Source organism: Oryctolagus cuniculus, chromosome 10 (genome assembly GCF_051225735.1).
Source record: "Oryctolagus cuniculus isolate XC-2025 breed Fujian yellow rabbit chromosome 10, ASM5122573v1, whole genome shotgun sequence".
NCBI lineage: Eukaryota > Metazoa > Chordata > Mammalia > Lagomorpha > Leporidae > Oryctolagus > Oryctolagus cuniculus.
The window spans coordinates 67373814-67396362 of NC_142876.1; the positions used below are offsets into that span (position 1 = coordinate 67373814).

General features: G+C 45.2%; 1 long non-coding RNA gene across 1 annotated transcript; it reads left to right on the top strand.

Moving 5' to 3' along the window:
* Nucleotides 1-6461: 6461 nt before the first annotated feature.
* LOC149123804 (uncharacterized) lies at nt 6462-21715 on the top strand. Its single transcript, XR_016215151.1, has 3 exons — nt 6462-6646; nt 6812-6970; nt 21525-21715. It is a non-coding gene; the product is annotated as an uncharacterized LOC149123804 (long non-coding RNA).
* The last annotated feature ends 834 nt before the right edge of the window (nt 21716-22549 follow it).

The window sequence follows — 22549 nt, forward strand, 5'->3', positions numbered from 1 at the left end:
AAAATGAGGCTGCGTCAAAGGGCCCGTTTCAGAGAAGAGATTGTGGAGCAGGCGCGACCTGTTGGCACAATGCCGCAGGGGCAGGCGTGGAGAGAGGTCAGAGCCCCCGCCCCCGCGGCTCCAGCTCCGCACCTGCTCAGCCCGCACCCTGTCAGCCTGGGCTTCCGCACCGCCACAGCCTGATTCTACCCCTCCTGCCTCTGCGGATTCTTTCTTCGCGTTCACCTGCTCATTACTTCTTCTTCGGAGGCACTTGGGCGTCCCACAGAAACACGTGCAAACTGCTGTTTATTCGCGAGCCTTCAGGACCTGGGCTCCCGGAGCGATCCGGTAGCGCAGGGCTTTGGGACGGCCAGCGTTCTGTGCTGGGGTCTTTTCCAGAGAGCAGGTGATCTGGGCAGGTTCAATTCTGTGCACGTGGGATGCAATTTTACCTTTGGATAACACAGACCTCGAGTCTGCCTCGCACCCCTGTGTCGTCTCCTCCTGGTCTTGTTGCACTGTCGACGTGACTTACTCTTCCATGAGCTTTTCTCTAAAAATGTTAATGTTTTCTAAAAATGTTAATGCTGTGTGGGCAGGTGGTTGGCGCAGCAACTGAAACATCACTTGGGACACCCGCATCTCATATCTAACTCCTGTTTGGAGTTCTGGCTGCTCTGCTTCCTAGCCAGCTTCCTGCTAGTGAACAGCTTGGGAGGCAGCAGCTGATGGCGTGGGTGCTTGGGTCCCTGCCACCCACATGGGCGACCTGGATGGAGGTAGGACTTCTGGCTTTCCCCTGGCCCAGCCACAGCTGTTGGAGGCATTTGGGGTGTGAAACAATGGATGGAAGATCTCCATCTCTCTTTGCCTTTTAAATAAAATGAAAATAAATAAATAAATAAATAAATACATAAAAGCAGTGTGCTAAACAAATCTTTAAAAAATAAAATCTTAACACCATGTAAACTGAAGACAAGACTACTAAGAATTTTTGTAGGAGGATGTTCTTTTATGATTTATTTATTTTATGATTTATTTATTTGAAAGGCAGAATGATAGACAGAGAGATCTTCCATCCACTGATTCACTCTTTATATGCGTGCAAAAGCCTGAACAGGGCAGAGTTAAAGCCCAGAATCAGGAATTCCATCCAGGTCTCCCACATGGGTAACAGGAGCTTGAACCATCATCTGCTGCCTCCCAGGCACACTAGCAGAAAGCTGGGTTGGAAACAGCAGTCAGGACTCAAACCAGACACTCTGGTTTACTGTGGGCATTCCCCGTTGTGGCTTAATGCAAGGTGCCACAGTGCCTGCCCCAGCGGATTTTAAGTATTTGACAACAGGAGAAGGAACAAGGTACCCCTTTCAGCTACAGGTTGAGCATCCCTAATCCAAACATCTGAAATCCAAGATGCTCCAAAATCCAAGATGTTTGACTGCCGCCATGATACCACAGTAGAAAATTTCACACCTGACCTCATGTGCGAGTTCACAGTCAAAACGCAGGCTCACTACAAATGCCGAGAAAGGGGCAGAGCAGGAGGAGTGAGAAAGAGCAACAGGAGAGCCTAAAGGATATGAGATGCCACCAGCAGCTGTCCTGGAGCCCTGCATGGCTCATCCACACAACACAACAGGCTTTGTGTCAGGCACGAGGACACGGAGGCTACAAAGCAGAACCTCGACTCCGTAAGCCAGGGCCAGCCGGGCGCCCAGCAGAGTCCGTGCGAAGCAGCAGTACCAGGACAGTGGGGAAAGCCTTGCCCAGAACCTCAGGCCGGGTCTGTGGGTGTATATGAAACAAATGAATTTTGTGTTAAGACTTGAGTCTTGTCCTCACAATACCTCATAATACATATGCAAATATTCCAAAATAGGAAAAAAACTCAAAATCGGAATCACTTCTGGCCCCAAACATTTCGGATAAGGGATACATGCCTGTATTTCCACTGGAAGGGGTTAAACAGGATAAATAGTCGGGTTTTAAAACTCCCAACTGTTGTTTAGGAAGCAGCGAAAGGTGTGTAAATAGCACCTGGAGTAGAGAAATCACCGGGCGAAGCTTTAGAGGGCCGCACGTTCCACCTGCTCTCTTTGAGTCCTTTTGCTGGTTCTGGTTCTCGGTTCTCTTCCACTGTCTCCCTTTGGTCTCTTCTTTGACTTTTTTTTTTTTTAAAGATTTATGTATTTTATTTGAAAGGCAGAGTTATAGAGAGGCTGAGTCAGAGAGATAGAGAGAGAGAGAGAGACAGAGAGAGGTCTTCCATCTGCTGGTTCGCTCCCCAGATGGCTGCAACGGCCAGAGCTGCACCGATCTGAAGCCAGGAGCCTGGAGCTTCTTCAGGTCTCTCATGCAGGTACAGGAGCCCAAGGACCTGGGCCATCTTCCACTGCTTTCCCAGACCACAACAGAGAGCTGGATTGGAAGTGGAGCTGCCGGGACTCGAACCTGTGCCCATATGGGATGCCAGCACTGCAGGTGGCAGCTTTACCCACTATGCTACAGTGCCGGCTCTTCTTTGACTTTTCATTGAAGTATAACATCTAGGTGGAAAAGCCATCTGAAGGGTCAGAGTGGTGTTTCAAGTGTGAGGTGTGAGCAGCGATTGGAGGGAGAAAGCCAAAGCCACAAGCTTTTAGCTGTAAATCAACGCTGAAGAGCGGTGGCGTTGCCTGCCCGGGTAATGGGGGACACTCTGTCCTGGTGAGTAATGTGTCTTGGTGAATGCAGGCATGACCTTCCTATGGGGTCGGCAGGGCTGGACTTGGTTCTGGAGTCGTGGGGTTGAAGAGTGATGTAGAGAAAGCTGGGAGGTACTTTGGGGCGTGCTGAGAATTGTGTCTGTTTTGATCTGTACCTTGGAGTCAGTTAACATCTGTCAAACTCAGTCTGGGTTTTGGCCAATATACAGTGTAAGGCACCATAGGGAGAAACTAAGCTAGTTAGGGATTGCGAGCAACCTCCCGTAAGCCGGCACCGATCACCTGATGTTGGGTGGAATTTTGCTCCCCTGCCTAAGACATCCAACCCTGGGTTGGTCTGTACTGGGGGTTGGTTCTGGGCAAGGCTTCCCCACTGTCCTGGTACTGCTTCTTCACACAGGCTCTGCTGGGCACCTGGCTGGCCCTGGCAGAGTCAAGTATCTGCTTCGTAGCCTCCGTGTCCTCGTGCCTGACACCAAGCCTGTTGTGTTGTTGCATGAATGAGCCACGCAGGGCTCCAGGGCAGCTGCTGGCGGCATCTCATTTCCCTTAGGCTCTCCTGTTGCTCTGTCTCACTCCTCCTGCTTCTGCCCCTTTCTCAGCAACCTCCTGCCCCCACTTCTTTTCTTTCTCTTCTCCCTCCTTTTAGTATGTTCTCATGTCAATCCAATGATCCTAATGATTTCCTTTATGCAAGTTTGCCCTGTGGGCACCTTGGGGAGGATCCGTGTTTTATTTTATTTATTTATTTTTGGACAGGCAGAGTGGACAGTGAGAGAGAGAGACAGAGAGAAAGGTCTTCCTTTGCCGTTGGTTCACCCTCCAATGGCCGCTGCGGCCGACACGCTGTAGCCGGCGCACAGCGCTGATCCGATGGCAGGAGCCAGGTACTTATCCTGGTCTCCCATAGGGTGCAGGGCCCAAGCACCTGGGCCATCCTCCACTGCACTCCTGGGCCACAGCAGAGAGCTGGCCTGGAAGAGGAGTAACCGGGACAGAATCCAGCGCCCCAACCGGGACTAGAACCCAGTGTGCTGGCGCCGCAAGGCAGAGGATTAGCCTAGTGAGCTGTGGCACCGGCCTCTCTTCTCCCTCCTTTTAGTATGTTCTCATGTCAATCCAATGATCCTAATGACTTCCTTTATGCGAGTTTGCCCTGTGGGCACCTTGGGGAGGATCCGTGTTTTATTTTATTTATTTATTTTTTTATTTTTCGACAGGCAGAGTGGACAGTGAGAGAGAGAGAGAGACAGAGAGAAAGGTCTTCCTTTGCCGTTGGTTCACCCTCCAATGGCCGCCGCGGCCGACACGCTGTAGCCGGCGCACCACGCTGATCCGAAGCCAGGAGCCAGGTACTTCTCCTGGTCTCCCATGGGGTGCAGGGCCCAAGCACCTGGGCCATCCTCCACTGCACTCCCAGGCCACAGCAGAGAGCTGGCCTGGAAGAGGGGCAACCGGGACAGAATCTGGCGCCCCAACCGGGACTAGAACCCGGTGTGCTGGCGCCGCAAGGCAGAGGATTAGCCTAGTGAGCTGTGGCACTGGCCTCTCTTCTCCCTCCTTTTAGTATGTTCTCATGTCAATCCAATGATCCTAATGATTTCCTTTATGCAAGTTTGCCCTGTGGGCACCTTGGGGAGGATCCGTGTTTTATTTCATCCTTGTACTGAACGATACTCAGCACAGTGCCTGGAAAATCGTGCTTCTCAGCAGCATGTGGAAAACCTTTAAATAAATGATGCATGAAGATGACCTCAGCATGAAGCTCGCCAGTCATGTGAGCCTTATCGTGGGAAGTAGTTTAACTGAAAGGCGTGGTGAGCAGGGACGATGTGCCCCGGTCTGGGAGGGGAGCAGCCCCTGCTGCTGCCCCAGGGCTGCAGACTTCCTGAAACATAACGAGGATCTGACGTGAGCTGTTGGTACCTGGGGCCCTGCCATCCGGCTCTTCTATGCCAGTGACGTGTCAGTGTCCGGATCCACACATGTCCATCCAACACATGTGGCCTCTGCTCTGAACAGTGCAGTCACCGAGAACAAGAAAAGAGAGGTGAAAATACCCAAACCAGACACTCCTGATCTTAGTTCATATTGGGTTGTCAGGTCCCTGCAAAACCGTATTCTCTGTCTTGGACTTAGCCACCCTGTGCTGAGTTAAATGTTTATTGAGTGCAGAACATTTGCATGACGTAAACTCAGGTCATGAACCCCAGGAATGTCTGAGACTCTGGACCGGGTGCTGGTGCCAGGGTGGAGAGGCCATGAAGACAAACCCTGTGTCCCCTCTCCCATCTGGGTTCAAGGGCACAAGCACTTGGGCTGTTTTTTGCTGTTAACCCAGGCCACAAGCAGGGAGCTGGATCAGAAGAGGAGCAAGCCCGGACTCAAACTGGCACTCATATGGGATGCCAGTGCCACAGGCAGAGGTTTAGCTCACTACACTGCATTGCCAGCCCCCACCCCTAAGAAACTTAGAGTCTGTCCAGCTGGGGAAGCCAGTGTGGCCACGTGTGACTTATACACCAGCGAGCTGAGAGTTCTATCCTCTGGGAAGCAGGGAGGGGGGACTCTCAGTTCCACCCGGATGGCCACAGCAGGTTCTGTGGGGCAGGAGGATCTTGGGAGCTAGTAGGATGATGTTTTTCCTGCATCGGCTTGTTCCCGCTTACGTCCTGTGTGTTGACCACTTAAAAGAGGTCAGGAAGCAAGCTTTGGTGGGCTTGCTTGCCCCAGAGCTGGCTTGGCAGGTGGAAATCTGTATTTTTCTGGATTGACTCATGTAATGGGTGCCTGGGGACAGGCTTCCTCCATCCCACACATCCTACTTCAGTTTGCCTTCCTGAAACAGATGTTGTGCAATGTCATTTGCCGCCAACCAGCATCTGTGAAGTCGGCACCCCTTGGCCGCTGCAGCTGGATGCCTGCGAACATCTGGTGCTGCTCTTCCGGCCACGCACTCACATCTGCAGGAGGTGCTCCAGCCTGGGGCCGTGTGATGGGGGTGGAAGGCCGGGAGTTGCCCTTTCCCCCAGGGGGTGGCATGCAGTGAGCTGTGAGCTGACAGCAGGGGGAGCAGCACGCAGGTGTTGAGTACAGACCTCAAGACTGCACTGTTTCCTCAGCCAGCAGTGGCACCCATGGTACTGATGTAGGCAGGCACAGGATAAAATTGAGCAGGGTTGTGAGCTGGAAGGCCACACCTTCACCACGCCCCTGTGTGACCTCATGCCCCTACCTGGCCACACCTGTGTGCCCACCAGCCAATCAGGTTCATTAACCACTTCCCTCTGGAAGTGGATTAAAGGCCTGGGACATGGTGGGCCCAGCCTTTTTCTTTTTCTTTGGCCTTTTTGTCATTGCTTGCCAGTGCTGGCCTGTGCCTCCAGTATGCATGGCCTTTGGACCACCTGCCTCATGCTTCCTGGCCTACATGACTCCTGGTGCTTGGTATGAATCCAGATTTATCTCTTTTAGATAAGGCCCTCACTCTCCTATGCATTTTTCCCACTAAATAAAAGCTTAAAATGTATCATGCTGCCTTGTTCACTTAGGCCAGTATTCATAATTCTCTGAATATTAGGTAAGAACTCACACAGGATTATTAATATTGGGGGTTTATTAATAAGCACACGGTGATATCGTATGGCACCCCATAGTCCGATATCAGAATTAAACACAAAAACACCTCAAAACCTCTACTCCTGAACTCCAGTGTAGCAGGTTGAAGCCAAACCTGCTTAAACTCACTGATGCATGAAGGCATCCAAGTGTTTCTAATTCAGCTGATCTCCAGGCCGTCTGGCTTCCTGGCAACTCAGAACATAACCAGAAAGAGGGCTGGAGATACAACAGAAGAGCTTTCCCGCAGACGGTTGGGACGAAGCCCCCGGCTTCCACTCGGTGGATGGCACGTGCCGTCGACGCCCAGGTTTCTGGCAGTGCCCGCTGTGGAGTAGGTTCGTGTTTGCACGCAGCTGCGCGCAGGCCGGATGCGCAGTTCCGGATGTGGCGGCCATCTGGGGGGTGAACCAACGGGAGGAAGACCTTTCTGTCTCTCTCTCTCTCACTGTCTGTAACTCCATCTGTCAAACAAACAAAAACACTGTATTTTGTTTCTCGAGACTTTACCCTGACAGGTGTTTGTTTCGGGTCTGTGGATGGAGGCTGCGGCTGCTGCGGTTAGAACCATGGATGCAGCGCAGGTGGTTCTTGTCCTCAGAAGCCATCAAGAAGAGCGAGTAAGCAATGACAAGATACAGTGACCACGCCGTGATCTCAGGGTACGAGGAGCTGGGAGGTCGTGGGGGTGAGTGATGCCAGGTGTTCACTTCTCAGAAGTGAAGCCGAGGAGACGTTGGGGTTAGCCAGATGAAGTAAAGGGCGGGCGCTCCACTGGGAATCTCAGCAAAAACATCTACAGCTTTCATCAGTCCAACACCAAACAGGTAGATGGTGGATAACTTCGAATTCTCACTCGATTTTTAAAAATATTCTGGGGGCCGGAGCTGTGACGCAGCTGATGCTCATGCCGTCATCCCATATGGGTGCCGGTCCAAGTCCTGGCTGCTCTGCTTCAGATCTAGCTCCCTGCTAATGCGCCTGGGAAAGTACAGGAAGATGGCCCAAGTGCTTGGGCCCCTGAAACTCATGTAGGAGACCTGGAAGAGGCTCCTGGCTGCAGCCTGGCCCAACCCTGGCTGTTGTGGCCATTTGGGGAGTGAACTAGTGGATGGAAGATCTCTCTCTCTATCTCTCTGCTTTTCCAATACATAAATAAATCTTTTAAAAATTCTGGTATTTAGATTTCTGTACATGCAAGCCAGGTGGCTGCCCCGACAGTTGACCCCGTGGACCCTCCTGGGTGGGGAAGCTCTGGGTGGCGATTTTCCCACTTGGAGTGATGGCCCCCAGAGTGAGATGGAGCCTGGAACGGTGGTGGTGCTGTCCATGCGACAGGGCTCCGTGTCCTGCTGCTGGTGGTGGAGAAACAGAAATCGCTCTTTCCCCAGGGCCTGGGCACTGGCGTTGTTGTGGCTACTGGGACCGATGCTCTCCAGTTCTTGCTCCATCCTCGTTTGGATAACAGGCGTGCAACTTTCCTTGCTAAAAGAAAACTCTTTCCTTAGCAAAAAAGGAAGTAGGATGTAAAGATTTTTATTTTCAGCTACTGCTGAAAACCTCATGGAGACTTTTTTTTTAATGTAAAGATTTATTTATTTAGAAGGCAGAGTTTTATACACACACACACACACACACACACACACACCATTATAGATAGATAGATCAATCCTTCACCTGCTGGTTCATTCCCCAAATCCCGAATTCCCACCATAGCCAGGGCCAGGCCAGGAGCCAGGAGCTAAATCCAAGTGTCTCATGTGGGTGGTGTAGGTGGCAGGAACCCAAGTGTGTGGGCTGTCATCTGTTGTCTGCCAAGTGCATAAGCAGGAGGCGGGATTGGAAACGTGGAGTAGACTGATATGGGACATGAGTGTCTCAAGTTGGGGCTTAACTCATTTTGCCACATTGCCTGCCCCTCGTGGAGACGTGTGATGGTGATTTAGTCACAGTTGAATTCCGGGTACTGTTTCTGCACGTCACTCACAGGTAGGGCTACCAGCCATCTTGGTTGTTCTGGGCTGAGGGATTTTCTGGGATGTGGGATGTTCAGCGTCCAACCCAGGAAAGTTTGGACGCACCTGCTTACAGAATTATCAGGGCAGCGGAATTGTATTTTCCAGTCTAAGATATCAAAAGGTATCCACTTGCCGTTCTTCCAGCCTGTCCAAATTCTCAGGAAGCAAATGATCATGTCTCTGGGGAGACACATGTGTTCTTTGCCCAACCACTCTCCTGCACCCTTTGTCCATGGCTGGCTGAGATTTAGCCTTTGTGTAATACAGGTGCTCATGTCTTATCTGTCTTTACACACTGGGCTCAGACCTCAGGATTCCTAGGTGATCATGTCAAAGCAGGTAAAGGAATCTTTAAGAAGCAGTGAACCTGGACAGAGGGTTTGGCTCCTGACCCACCAGCTCCCAATGCGATGGGTGTGGTCTCAGTGGGAAAAACAAGAAGCATGCTCAAAATAAACCAACTGATTTTATTTTATTTTTTTTTTAAATATTTATTTTGATTATTTGAAAGAGTTATGGAGAGGGGTAGAGAGAGAGAGAGGTCTTCCATCCTCTGGTTCACTTGCCAAATAACCACAACGGCCAGAGCTGAGCTGATCTGAAGCCAGGAGCCAGGAGCCAGGAGCTTCTTCTGGGTCTCCCATGCAGGTGCAGGGGCTCAAGGACTTGGGGCATCTTCTACTGCTTTCCCAGGCCACAGCAGAGAGCTGGATAGAAAGTGGAGCAACCAGGACTGGAACCGGCGCCCATATGGGATGCTGGCACTGCAGACATAGACTTCAACCCATTGCGCCACAGCACCAGCCCCATAAACTGACTTTAAAATGAAACACGGTGGAGAAGCACAAATGACAGGGCACATCCCTTACCTGTTCAGAGGTTGGGGTTGGGCGTGCTTTGGTGCGGGCGCCAACCCTTGCTTACAGGTGTGTGACTGCAGGTTCATTCCCTCACCTCTCCTCATCTGCAGAGTGGAAACACTGGCTCTTCCCTCATTGGCTGAGGCTTCTACAACACAGCACAAAGGAGGTTCTCACTCACTCACTGTAATCATTGCCGTTGTTTTTATTTAGCCCGTATTTAGTTTAGAAAGCTGGCTGCATAAGTAAATATGTAAAAATACTGCAGGCTCTATTTTTATTGATTTATTTAGGCTCTGTTTTGAGAATGAGCTCTCAGGAAGAGTGGGCAGCAGCACTATTTTAGGACATGGGAGCCCCCAGATCTGCCTTTCTCTAGAGTCCCCGACGTCACATAATAAGTGTGTATGGAGAGATATCCACACTTCTCATTATGTTATACTTTTTTTTTTTTTCAGAAATTTTGAATTTGTTTGATAAGTTTTTGAGTTTTGTTTAAAACAAAATTTTCCCTCTGCTTCTAAGTTTACTACTGCTAATGGTCTCAATATTATTTTGGGTGTCTCCCAGAAACCTAATATGTTAAAGTCTTGGTCCTCAAAGTCTTAAGATGATGCTACTAAGAGGGTGGAAGTTTAATCCTAGTCTGGTGTGTGAAGATGTGCCCTTTGGAAAGTGAGTAGATTAGATTAAATTGGGAGGGTCCCTCATGGTTGACTAATGGTGACTTTAGAAGGAGCGGGACCCTCACTCCCTCTGGCCATGTGACACTCTGCAACACTTAGGGACTTGACCACAGGAACCCCACCACCAGCTGCTGGACTAATGGGCTGCTTGATCTTGGGTTGTGAGTCTCTGAAATCAGGAGTTGACGTTCTTCTTCATGAGTAGCTTGTCTTGGGTGTTTTGTTGTAGTGATGAAAAGCTTACCATTCCAACTCTATTTGTATATACTTAGAGTTGATTTGATTTTTAATTGACTAGTTGGGTTCATATTGTACTTTATCAACTTTTGCTGTCTAATATGATAACTGATAGTCTCATGCAGCTTTTTAAACTTCAATCTAGAGGTAGACATTTGATCTAGCAGTTAAGATGCTGGTTACGACACCTGTGTCCCTTGTCAGAGGGCCTGGGTTCCAGGCCCAGCTCTGGCTTCCTGTTTTTGTTGCCTGCTAATGCCGATCCTGGGAGGCAGCAGTGATGGCTCATGGAGTTGGGTCCCTGCCACTTCTGTGGGAGCCCTGACTTGAGTTCCCAGCTTTGATCTGACTCAGCCCTGGCTGTCATGGGCATTTAGGGGGTAAATCAGCAGATGGGAGCACTCTGTATCTTTTTGTTTCCCAGTTTATAGCAGATATAAATCTAAATTAATTAAAATTAAATAGAATGGAATGGAGTTGTAGCCCAGTAGGGTTAAGCTCCTGCCTGCAAAGCCAGCATTCCATATGAGCACTGGTTTGGGTCCTGGCTGCTCCACTTCCAATCTGGTTCCCTGCTAATGCACCAGGGAAAGCAGCAGCAGATGGCCCGAGTGCTTGGGCCCCCACCACCCTTGTGGGAGACCTGGGTGATGTTTCAGGTTCCTGGCTTCAGCCTGGTCTAGAGCCTCAGCCGTTGAAGACAGGTGGGGAGTGAACCAGCAGCTGGAAGATCTTTCTTTCAAACTATCTCTCTGTAACTTTGTCTTTCAAAGAAATAAATACATCTTTGGAAAAAAATTAAATAAAACAGTAGAATGACATCAGTGAAAATGTTGAGGTGAGGACCTCCAAGAATTCTATTTTTCAGAAAACGAATTAGATGATTGGCAAAAGCAGGCAGAATCAACTTTCAGAACTCTGGCAAGTAACCAAAAGCTTTCAGCAGCCTGGGGAGCATTTGTTCAAGAACCGTAGTTTAATCTGTGTAAGAATAGCGAGCTGTGTGATGTTTTAAGGCACCCTGGATTGCTGTACCCACTCCCGTTGCCCAGGTTCTGTGGTGGTGTTGAACACACACAGCCTGCAATTATGGTGAAAACCATCAGCCTGGCAGCCACTGGTGGGGACAGAACAGGGCTGAAGCGCCTTCAAAACTCCACTACCAAGGAATTATCATTATTCTACTTGTCCGCTGATTCTCTGGATGATTTCATTCTCATGGCTTTATTTATTTGACCCAACTTAGAACTTTCCAACTATAAACATACTTTTCCCAGGAGAGTTTGTAAAAAATAATCAGAGGCAATTTTCAAACATCTCAGCTGCCCAGGGCATTGCAAACCAGTTGGGACAATCAAATGGATGATTAGAAATCTTAAAGGGAAATCCAGAGCGTGAGGTGTTCGTAGGTGCTTTGGAAAGCTCCATGTGCCCCTGGGATTCTAGAAAAGGCCATGCTGATGCACAGGGACTATGCATGGCCAGGGCTGTGCACATTGGCAAGAAGGCTGGGAAAAGCTCTCACCTTGGACTAACCTTGAGGTTCTGCATGAATGGGAAGTGAAGAACATGGCAGAACTGTACACTGCCTGGCACACAGAGAAAGTACTGGGGGATTTGTTGGTTCCAGGTATGTAAAGATGTCTCTTTAATCATTAGCTGACCACAAAGTTAACCAAACGTAGCGCTCAACTGCCACACACCACAAAGAACACAGAATTGGACTGGAAAAGTCACTAAGCAAACAACAACAGCAATGAGCTGCAATGGTACAATGTTCTGGAAGCCTCATTTCCAGAGTTCCCACATTCTGTCTGTAGAATACGTCCCCGAAAATGCCCTTGGCTGACTCAGCTCTTCCACCTTTTGCTTGCAATTCTCAGACAGGGTTACAACAAATGCAACATCCTGAAATAAGGCAGAAATGCCTGAAACAACCCAAGCTATGTCCTCATGCCTCTCAGAACAGGATGTTCTGCAGTGCTTGATCTCAGCAAGCGAAGGGACATGCGGGGTCTAAAACCAAGAGAAGAGTGCTTTCCAGGTGCGATCCTGGGATGTGATACAGGCAAGCACATATGAGACTCCATCTGCTCTGGTCAGTTTTCCTAAGCCTTGGGAAGACTGGCTCACCACGAATCTTGGGCTTCTGTTTACCTTTGCCACCTATCTGTGAATAGTAAATCTGCCTCACTGGCTTATGCAAGTGTTCTGTCTCATCAGATAGCTCTGTAATAGTGAGCTATTAGGATATGAAACATGGCTTATGGAAAGGAAAAAAGCAACTAATAGAAACTCCTTGAGGAAGTTGCGTTTACTGACCTGATTTTATAACAACGTTTTAGAAAAGATTTACTTATTTATTTTATGTCACAGTTACAGGAAGAGAGGGAGAGACAGAGTGTGAGAGAGATCTTCCATCTGCTGGTTCCCTCCCCAGATGCCTGCAACAGCCAGGGCTGGATCAGGTCAAGGCCAAGAGCTTCATCCAGGTCTCAGGATGTGTCAGGTGGGCATCAGGGGCCTAAACACTTGGGCCACCCTCTGCTGTCTTCTCAGGCCATTGGCATGGAGCTGGATCAGAAGCGAAGCAGCTGGGACTGGTGCTCATATGGGATGCTGGTGTTGTAGGCAGTGGCTTTACCCACTACACTACAATGCTGGTCCATTGTACCAACTATTTTAAATATGCACAATGTGCCAAAAAGTCATACAGGAAGAACCAAAGGAAACTGTGAAATTATCTCACTAAATACACAATACAGGTTGAGCGTCTCTAACCTAAAAATCTGAAATCCAAATTGCTCCAAAAAATTTAAACTTTGTGTGCTGATGTCACACCATAAGTGGAAAATTCCACACCAGAAAGTGCTTGTTTCATGCATAAAATTATTAAAGGACACTGAATAATATTACCTTCAGACTATGTGTGTAAGGTAACACATAAGTGAATATCATGTTTAGACCTGAGTCTCTCATCTGAGATATCTCATTACATATGCAAATATTAAAAAATCCAAACCCCTTTGTCAGAAGGAATACCTCATAACATGTAGATCAAACAAGGGAGAGAACTTAAGAATATAATGAATGTGAAGGACTTTTTGCAAAATCAACATAACCATGTGACAGAGCCTTTTGCTGGAAATTACATCCCGTACAATAGGCACTCCCATAAGGAAGAAAGGTTGGGACCAGCGCTGTGGCACAGTAGGTTAAAGCCCTGGCCTGAAATGCCGGCATACCATGTGGGCACTGGTTCTAGTCCCGGCTGCTCCTCTTCTGATCCAGCTCTCTGCTATGGCCTGGGAAAGCAGTAGAAGATGGCCCTGCACCCACATGGGAGACCCAGAAGAAGCTCCTGACTCCTGGCTTTGGATCGCTGCAGCTCCAGCCATTGCATCCATCTGGGGAGTGAAGTAGCAGATGGAAGACCTCTTTCTGCTTCTCTGTCTCTCTCTAACTCTGTCTTTCAAATAAAAAAAATTGTTAAAAAAAAAAAATCCAAACCCGTCTGAGAGCTCTGAGAGCTGAAACACTCTGGTCTCAAGGTTTTCAGGTAAGAGATACTCATTCTGTATCAACAAAGATACAGAAATTATACAACAGAGCAAAATAGAAGTGCTGCAGTTAGAAAGTATAATAACTTGAAATAAAACATTCACTAGAAAGTTTCAGCAGGAGATTTGTGCAAATAAAAGAATTAGTGACCTGAAGATGGATCAACTGATATTCTCTAATCTGATCAGCAGAAAGAAAAATGCATAAACAAGAGAAGCGAAGCCTCAGAGACCCACTGGAGATCATAGGTGGACCAACATAAACACAGTATCGTCGCAGAAGGAGAGGAGAGAGAGAGGGGGGCAGGAAAAATATTTGAAGAAATAATGACCAAAATTTTCCAATTTTGATGAAAACATTGATTTAACCTCTAAGAAGCTCAATGAACTCCAAGGAAAATAAACCTAAAGAAAATCATAGCTGTAGCCACCGTAATAAAACTGTTGAAAGCCAAAGATAACAGAGAATCTTTTTTAAAAATTTTGATCAGGGCCGGTGTTGTAGCATAATGGGTAAAGCCGCTGCTTGCAGTGCTGGCATCCCATATGGGCATCGGTTTGAGTCCTGGCTGCTCCACTTCCGATCCAGCTCTCTGCTATGACTTGGAAAAGCAGTGGAAGATGGCCCAAGTGCTTGGGCCCCTGCACCTGTGTGGGAGACCCAGAGGAAACTCTTGGCTCCTGGCTTCGGATTGGCACAGCTCCAGCCATTGTGGCCATTTGGGAGTGAACCAGCAGATGGAAGACCTCGCTTACTCTCTCTGCCTCTGCCTCTCTGTAACTCTGCCTTTCAAATAAATACATAAATTTTTCAAAAACAGATTTTTTTAAAAAAATTTCAGTCATTCACTATTTGTATGTTTTTAAAAATTTTTGATTAACTTTTAAGATTCAATGTGATGTAGATACAATTCTAAGAACATAACGATATTCCCTTCCTTCCTCCATCCCTCCTTCCTCTTCTCTCCCTCCCACCTTTTCTTCTCCCTTTATTCTTTTTTTTTTTAGTTTTTGAGAAAACAAAGTTTTACAAAAACTATATTTGCAGCAATACTGATACAGACATTCCTTTTTTTTCTCTCTTTTTTGTTGCTTTTTAACATTTAGCTTCCACACATTAGTGAGAACATGCAGTTTTTGTCTTTCTGGGTCCAGTTTATTTTACTCAACTTGATGTCTTCCAGTTGTGTTCATTTTGCTGTAAATGGTAGAATTTTATTCCTTTTTTTTATAGCTGAATGCTATTCCTTTGTGGATAATGCCACATTTTCTTTATCCATTCATGTGATAATGGACAACTTGGTTGATTCCAAATTTTGGCTCTATGAACAGTGCTCTATAAACATGATGGTGCAGGTATCTCTCTTTTTAAAAAAGATTTATTTATATATTTATTTGAAAGGCAGAGTCACAGAGAGAGAGAGAAAAGTCTTCCATCTGCTGGTTCACTCCCCAGATGGCCACAATGGCCAGGGCTGGGCCAGGCTGAAGCCAGGAGCCAGGAGCTTCTTCTGGGTTGCCCACGTGGGTGCAGGGGCAAGTACTAGGGTCATCTTCCATTGCTCTCCCAGGTGCATTAGCTGGGAGCTAGATCTGAAGTGAAGCAGCTGGGACGTGAACCAGTCCCATATGGGATGTCGGTGCTGCAGAGTGTTTTTTTTTTTTTTTAAAGATTTATGAAAGAGTTACACAGAGAAGGAGAGGCAGAGAGAGGGAGAGGAAGAGAGAGAGAGAGAGAGAGAGAGAGAGTGAGAGAGGTCTTCCATCTTGTGGTTCACTCCCCAATTGGCCACAATGGCCTGAGCTGCACCAATCCGAAGCCAGGAGCCAGGAGCCAGGAGCCAGGAGCCAGGACCTTGTTATGGGTCTCCCACATGGGTGCAGGAGCCCAAGGACTTGGGCCATCTTCTGCTGCTTTCCCAGACCATAGCAGGGAGCTGGATTGGAAGTGGAGCAGCCAGGTCTCGAACCGGCACCCATATGGGATGCTGGCACTGCAGGCGGCGGCTTTACCTGCTATGCCACAGCACTGGCCCCGCAGACTGTGGTTTAACTGGCTACATCACAGTGCCAGCCCTGCAAGTATCTCTTTGATACATTGTGTTCAAATCTTTTAGGTATATCCCCAGTAGTGGGACTGCTGGATCATATGGCAAGTCTATTTCTAGATTTTTAAGAAATTCCCCCACTTTTCCATAGCAGCTGCACTAATCTGTATTCCCACCGACAGTGTATAAGTGTTCCCCTTTCTCCACATCCTTTCCAGCATTTGTTACTCTCAGTGTTTTGAATTTTAGCCATTCTGACAGAGGTGAGGTGATATCTCATTGTGGTTTTGATTTGCATTTCCCTGATGGCTAGCGATGCTGAACATTTTTTCCATATATTGTTGGCCATTTGTATTTCTTTTGAGAACTGTCTTTAAGTCCTTTGTCCATTTTTCAACTGGATTGTTTTTGTTGTTGTTGTTGTTGAGTTTTTTAAGCTGCTGATATATCTGGGATATTAATCCTTGTCAGGTAGGTCTTTCTCTTCACTCTGTTGATTGTTTTCTTTGCTGTGCCAAAGCTTCTGAGTTCAATACAGTCCCATTTGTTTAGTTTTGCTTTTGTTGTTTTGCTTTGGGAATCTTATCCAAGAAGTCATCCCCTATACCAAAGTCTTGAAGTGTTTCCCCTACATTTCTTCCCCAGTGACTTCATAGTCTCAGGTCTTAATTTAGGTCTTTGATCCATCTTGAGTTGATTTTTGTATATGGCGTGAAGTATGGATCTAATTTCATTCTTCTACTTCCAGTTTTGCCAGAACCATTTGTTGAAGAGATTCTCCTTACTCTGTTGTATGGTCTGAGCACTTTTGTTAAAAATCAGTTGGCTGTATGTATGTGGATTAATTTCTGGGTGGTCTATTCTTTTCCATTGATCTATATATTGGTTTTTATGCCACTCCCAAGCTGTTTTAGTTACTATAGCTTTGTAGTATGCTTTGAAATCAGGTATTGTGATGCCTGCAGTTTGGTTTTTCTTGCTCAGGATCACTCTGGCTATTCGAGGTCTTTTGTGATTGCATATGAATTTTAGCATTTTTTTTTTTTACTAACTGTGCATAGAGTGCCATTGGTGTTTTGATGGGGATAGTATTGAATCTGTAAATTGCTTTAGGTAGTATAGACATTTTAATGATATTGTTTCTCCCAATCCATAAGCAAGGAATATCTTCCCATTTTTTGTGGGTGTCCTTGATGATTTCTTTCATCAATATTTGATAATTTTCATTGTAGAGATCTTTTACTTCTTTGGATAAATTTATTTCTAAATATTAGATTTTTTGGTGACTATTGTGAATGGGATGTCTTTCTTGAGTTCTTTTTCTGTGAGTTCATCATTAGCATACACCAATGCTACTGTGTTTTGTATGTTTATTTTGTAACCCGTGACTTTATTGAATTGGTTTATCAATTCTAACAGCTTTTTGGTGGAGTGTTTAGTGTTTCCATGTACAGCATCATGACATCTGCAAACATGGATAATTCGACTTCCTCTTCTCCAATTTTGATGTTCTTTATTTCCTTCTCCTGTTTAGTTGCTGTTGCTAAAACTCCCAGTGCTATATTGTATAAGGGTGGTGAAAATAGACATCCTTGTCCTGTTCCAAATATGAGCGGAATTGCTTTCAGTTTTCCCCATTCAGTATGATATTGGCTGTTGGCTTGTGATCTATAGCCTTTACAATTTTGGGGAATGTCCCCCTGTATGCCTAATTTGTGGAGTTTTTTTTTTTTTTTAAATCATGAAACAGTGTTGAATCTTATCAAATGCTTTCTCTGCATCTATTGGGATGGCCGTATGGTTTTTGTTCTTCATTCTATTGATGTAGACACTTACTGATTTGTGAATATTGAACCACCCTTGCATTTCTGGGATAAATCCCACTTGATTGTGATGTATGATCTTTTTGATGTAGTTTTTGAATCAGTTTGCTAGTATTTTGCAAATATTTGAGAATCTTTGCATCTATGTTCATTAAGGATATAGGTCTGCAGTTTTCTTTTTGTGTAGTGTCTGTTTGGTTTTGGTATCAAAGTATTGTTGGCTTCATAAAAAAAGCTTGTTTGCCAGAAAAATTCCATCCTGTTCAACATTTTGGAATAGTTTAAAGTTTTTGGAGTTACTTCCTCTTTGAATGTTTTGTAGAATTCAGTAGTAAAGCCATCAGGTCCTAGACTTTTCCTTGATGGAAGACTTTTGATTACTACTTCAGTGTCTTTGCTTGTTGTGGTCTGTTTAGATTGTCTGTATCTTCTTGATTTAATCTTGGTAGGTTATATGAATCCAGGAATTTATCCACTTCTTTGAGGTTTTCCAGTTTATTAGCATATAATTCTTCATAGTAGTTTTTTATGATCCTTTGTATGTTAGTGGTGTTAGTTGTAATATTTTCTTTTTCATTTATAATTTTATTTATTTGAGTTTTTCCTCTTTTTTCATGGTTAGTCTGGCTAGAGGTTTATTTATTTTGTTTATCTTCTAAAAAATAACTTTTTATTTTGATCTTTTGTATTCTTTTCATTTCAATTTCATTTATCTTTGCTGTGATCCTTATTTCTCCTCTCCTGCTGATTAGGAGTTTGGTTTGCTTTTGTTTTTCTAAGTCTTCAAGATGCATCATTAGATCTTTAATTTGAGATGTTTCTCTTTTTTAAATGTTATAAACTTCCCTCCTAATACTGATTTTGCTGTATGCCACAGGTTTTGATATGTTGTATTTTCATTTTCATTTGTTTCATGAAAGTTGTTGATTTACTTTTTATTTCTTAATATTTATTTGAAAGGTAGAATTACAGAGGCAGAGAGAGAGAGAGAGAGAGAGAGAGAGAGAGAGGTCTTCCATCCTCTGGTTCACTCCCCAGATGGCTGCAACGGCAGGAGAGGAGCGGATCTGAAGCCAGGACCCTGGTGCTTCTTCCAGGTCTCCCACATGAGTGCAGGGGCCCAAGGACTTGGGCCATCTTCCACTGCTTTCCCAGGCCATAGCAGAGAGCTTGATTCAAAGTAAGCAGCCAGTGCCATATGGGATGCCGGCACTGCAGGCTGCAGCTTTACCCTTTACGCCAGTAGCACTGGCCCCTTGATTTACTTGTTCATTTCGTCAATATCCTATTTATTATTTAGTAGCATGTTGTTTAATTTCCAAGAATTTGAATGTTCTATTGTTCTCCTTGTTGATCTCTAGTTTTATTCCCTTGTGATATGAGAAATTACACGGTATGATTTCAATATTTTAAAATTTGCTGAGACTTGATTCATGGCCTAATATGTGGTCTATCCTAGAAAATGTTCCATGTGCTGATGAGAAGAATGTGTTCTGTAGCTGTTGGGTGAAAAGTTCTGTAAATGTGAAATCCATTTGCTTGATATTTTGTTTCAACTCTGATGTATCTATTTTTTTTTTTTTTGCCTGGATCGCCTGTCCATTGATGACAGTGGGGTGTTGAAGTCATCCACTATTATTGTATTGGAGTCTATCTCTCCCTTTAGGTCTAACAGTATTTTCTATATATAACTGGGTGGTTTTGTGTTGGGTGCAAAAATATTTATGATAGCTATGTTTTCTTGCTAAGTTGAATTGTTTTATCAAAATATAATGTCCTTTATTTCTTTTTAAAGTTTTTGATTTAAAGTGTGTTTTATTTGATATCAGGACAGCTACACCTGCTTGCTTTTCGTTTCCATTTGCTTGATATATCTTTTTCCGACCCTTCACTTCCAGTCTGTGTGTATCTTTGTTTGTGAAGTGAGTTTCTTGTAGGCAGCGTACAGTGGGGTCCTAGTTTTTATACATTCAGCCAACATAAGTCTTTTGGTTGGTGAATTTAATCCATCTATATTCAAGGTTAGTATTGATAGATGAGAACTAAGACTTGGCATTTCATTAACTGGACAATGATTCTATGTGAACTGTTAGTGAATTTGGTGGTTCCACGTGTTTTCATGATGTTTTCTTCTAATTTAAGATGCCCTTCAGAATGTCTTGTAAGTTTGGTCTGGTGGTGGTAAATTCTCTCAGTTTTTGCTTATCTGGAAGATACTTTATTTCTCCTTCACTTTTAAAAGATAGCTTTGCTGGATGTAATATTATTGGTTGAAGTTTTTTTTCTTTTAAGACCTTGGATATATCGGTCCACTCTCTTCTGGCCTGTAGGGTTTCCACTGAGAGTTCTGTTGTTAATCTAATTGGTTTTCCTATATATGTAACCTGACTTTTTGTCTTTAGGATTCTCTCCTTGTCTTTAACTTTTGACAATTTGTTGACAATATGCCTTGGCGGAGACCTTTTTTGGTTAAGTTTGCTTGGAGTTCTTTGACCTTAATGTATCTGGGTGTCCATGTCTCAAAATTTCAAGGCCTGGGAAAATCTATTATTTCATTTAGCAGGTTCTCAAAGCCTTTTTCCTTTCTTCTCCTTCAGGAATGCCTATAATATGAATATTTGGTTGTTTAATGATATCCCACATTTCATGTAGGGTGTCTTTATTCTTTTTAATTCTTTTCTCTTTATTTTTGTCTGATGGGGCTATTTCGAAATTCTTGTCCTCGAGGTCGGAAATTCCTTCCTCCACTTGGTACCATCCTTCCCATCTATTATGCTGCACAAAGCAGCTGTGCTGGAATTTCCCCAAATGATTGTGCTTCATGCCTTCCTTACCTAATGGAACAAGCGGCTCCTGCAGAGCAGCGTGGATTGTGCATGGTTTATTTATTTACCAGGGTGTATTCATTAGGTATTTAATGAAACAGATGCATCCATGTATTCCCTTACAGCACAAATGGGTTTCAAAGTAAGATGTATGTGCGTACTTTAAAAATTACATCTGTGAGAGTACTTCAAAAAGTTCACGGAACATGGAATCAAAAGGCAAGTTTATTTTGCTACTACAAAGGTTTTAGAATCCCTAGTTTTTTTCCATAGTACACATTTTTTAAAAAAGATTTATTTATTTATTTGAAAGTTAGAGTTATATTGAGAGAGAGGAGAGGCAGGGAGAGAGAGAGAGAGAGAGAGAGAGAGGTCTTCCATCCACTGCTTCACTCCCTAATTGGCCTCAATGGCCAGAGCTGTGCCAATCTGAAGCCAGGAGCCAGGAGCTTTTTCCAGTACTCCCATGCAGGTGCAAGGGCATAACAACTTGGGCCATCTTCTACTGCTTTCCCAGGCTATAGCAGAGAGCTGGATCAGAATTGGAGCAGCCGGGACTCGAACCAGCACCCATAGGGGATGCCAGCACTGCAAGTATCAGTTTTACCCACTATGCCACAGCACTGGCCCCCATAGTACACATTTCTATGGACCTTTTGAAGTTTCCTCATATATGCACATTTTATTACTTCATTTTTGAAAGCTCTAAGTCCTACTTTCTTCCCATTCTTATTTTCCTTTAGTTTCTCTCCCAAGGGAAACCCCTGCTAGCAATATCTTGTGGCTCCTTCCAGAGAACGGTAATTCATCTGATGTGTAAAGACTGTTGCACAAATGAGATCATGTGACCGTCTGCATCTTGCTTCTTTCATGGACAAGTATTTTTTGACATTTGCCCATTCAGATTGATCCAATTCTGATTCTTGTTCATCTTTGTGTAGGTGTTCTATAGTACGGGTGACTCATGATTTTTTCAGTGCCTCATTGCATGTGCAGATTGCTGTTTCCTGTTATTATCATTAATGCTGCAGTTTTCATCCTTATCTAGACACATTGGCATGTTTCCTTATCGTGAATTAGTAGGGTGAATTCTAAGATAAAAAATGTCTGAACCAAAGGCTATGAATATATTTAAGACTGATTAATCCTCTGCCTGCAGCGCCAGCATCCCATATGGGCACCGGTTCTAGTTCTGGCTGCCCCTCTTCCAGTCCAGCTCTCTGCTATGGCCTGGGAAATCAGTGGAGGATGGCCCACGTGCTTGGGCCCTGCCCCTGCATAGGAGACTTGGAGGAAGCACCTGGCTCCTGGCTTTGGAGCTATCTGTCCTGGCTTCTCACTGTCTGTAACTCTACCTCTCAAATAAATAAACAAATTAATAAATGAAATCTTTTAAAAAAAGACTTTATTATTATGCTTTTAAATTTATGTTAATTGGAAAAGTGGACAATATTATTTCACTGAAAACTGCACGTACAAGGTTGAGCATCCTTGTGGACATTTTGACCATTTATATTTGTTTCTGCGCAAGGCCTATTTGACATTTTACACATCGTTTGAGTGAGATGGTTCTCCTTTTCTTATTTGATGTAAGAAAACAGCACATTTATTTTGAATCCTAATTACATTATTCAGTTTTGGGGAAAAGCCTTGAACCCTGTGGGCTTCTCTTCCTTGGCTGTGAAATGAGAATGTCTGTTGGGCTTCATGGGTGGTGTGCGTGTGTGTGGTATGTGTGTGTATGTGTGTGTGGTGTGCGTGTGTGTGTATGTGTGTATATGTGTCTGCACGCTCGTGCGTGTGTGTGGTATGTGTGTGTGTGGTATGTGTGTGTGTGGTGTGCGTGTTTGTGTATGTGTGTGGTGTGTGTGTGTGTGCATATGTGGTGTGTATGTGTGTGTGTGTGTACGAAATGCCTTTCACATACCTGGTGCTTTATTTATTGGAACTTTCTCAGCGATCACACCAGCCTCTGCTTCTCAGCCGGGAAAATGTAGCAGAGGGTTCCCAATTTCCCAGCGTGTTGGGGGAAAGCCCAGGGTGAGAGTCCAGGCCCTCTGCTCCCCAGCCCAGCACCTAGCTCCAGGATTTGGTTGTTCCAGCGGCTCCATGAATGCCAAGTGTTGAGATAGTCCCCAGGGACAGCCGTCAGCACTCACAGGACAGCTGCTTCACAGTCACATT